Here is a 2,093-nt window from a genome sequence, read left to right as displayed (position 1 = left end):
TGAATGGGAAATCCCTAAAACACTTTTTTAAACTACCAAAAATTACTCTCAGTCGGAATTCGTGTTTTGTAATAATATTGTTGTGTTTAAAAAAATTGAAGGCTTAAAAGAAGAATCGTTAAATACCCTAGGTCAGTGTTTCCCAAACTTATGACTTTTGTGTACCCTTTCTAAATTTTTCGTTACGCTGTGTACCACTGATAAAAAAATGAACCCATTTTTTACTATAAAAAATTGCACAAAAGTTAAAAACCACAACTGCTTGTTGACACCGCTAATTAACTGTTAACTCTAAAAAAAATAGCCAATAGAAAAATACGTAATCGTAAATTTTCATGGCTAGCTTTGTTTTTGAATAAAATTTTTTGAAAGTTTCGTTCGTTGCAAGATGTTTCGCATAAAAACGCGTACCCCCACTAAACTGTTCCCATACCCCTAGGGGTACGCGTACCACACTTTGGGAAACACTGCCCTAGGTTGACGATAAAATCAGCAAAAATAAAGCACGTCAAAATTAACAATTAAAATGCGAAATTCAAAAATCGCAAGTCGTATTAATACAGGATTAAAAATATCAGGAGTTTCGAAACCACGTGGAAAAGCTTCACAATTACTGTTGAAAGAAAAAGAACAATAATTAAAAAAAGTCTCTTACATTTAAGATGAAAGTGACACAAATACAGCACATACATTTAAATGCATGATTCCAGTGCCGTATTAATACGTATTAAAAATATCGGTATTTTCAAAACTATATGGAAATGCGTAGTGCCAAAAACAAATAATAGAAAAATTGCTTAGATTTCCGATAAAATTGACACTAATAAAGCACGTCAAAGGTGATTACTTTTTGCAAGTGTCGAAAGTCGTCAGTCATTATAATATCGTATTGATCCGGATTTTAAGAAACCTGTGAAAATCCGACAACGAGAACGAGATTGAAAAGTCACTTGGACTAATTATGAAATTGACTCAAAGAGCTTTAAAAGTATGAATTTCGCGCATCATAATTTTATCGTATTAAAATTGTTGGGATTTTGAAAACTTTGGAAATTCGTAGTGATGACCACCCAAAAAAGCAACTACTTTGATTTTCATTTGGCGGGTTCAAGAACTTATATGCGCTATTCAAAATTTTTGATTTCTTCTTTTTTTCGGGCCGCAGATTGCGCATCCCTAGTATTGTGTTACTTCTGGATTGTGTACCCGCCCACCCTCTCCTCCCCACCCCGGCGACGCGGGCGTTGCGGGGGTGTATGTACGCCACTGAGGGTGAGCGTAAAAACTATCACCCTAAATAACTTACGTTCTAATAATTGGATTTTCACGTACTAAGACGCATACTTAATAGTTCCTGGGGGTGATTTCGAATAAGCTAATTAATTAGTGCTAACTGTTAATTAAACTGCAAAAGTAGACAGAAAAGCGTAGTTTCTTTGAATAAACATATATATACTCGCTAAGCCCCCTGTTCGCTGTCGCTCACCAGCCTCGATCATTGCTTACCAATAATTGTCTTTTCTTGGCAGAAAACAATTTTTCTACTAAAGTTAAAATTATTCACTTAACATATATGTACTAAAAGGATGAATTCTGTTTGCTTACTCTTGTGCCTCTACTTTCCACGTCCAAATATTACTATCTATTAGTATTATAAACATTTAGATCTCTTGGTGAACGGAAGTGATTTTTCGAAGTAATTATTTTTTAAAATAACATTTATATTCATATAACATTATATTGTTCAAACAAATTTGATGAGTTCACAACCATAATTTAATATTCTCGCTAATAATATCAGTACTGGAAAATAACAAAATATTTAATACAAAAACATTTAAAGGAAAACAATACCTTTACGATTATTTTTAATTTAATGCTGATGACAACCAAAACAATATGGAAATGAATAAGGGAAAACTGGAACCTACCACGTGATTTTCCTGCCAAATGCTCCGACAACAATGGAAAACGGTGTTAGATCATTATAATTTTATGTTATATAGAGATATATACTTCACAGTTTTCTTGTTTGTTTTTTTTTTTTTTTTTTTTTTTTTTTTTTTTTTTTTTTTTTTTTTTTTTTTTTTTTT

This window comes from Parasteatoda tepidariorum, chromosome 5, assembly GCF_043381705.1.
Source record: "Parasteatoda tepidariorum isolate YZ-2023 chromosome 5, CAS_Ptep_4.0, whole genome shotgun sequence".
NCBI lineage: Eukaryota > Metazoa > Arthropoda > Arachnida > Araneae > Theridiidae > Parasteatoda > Parasteatoda tepidariorum.
Note: the sequence above shows the minus strand (reverse complement) of the source record.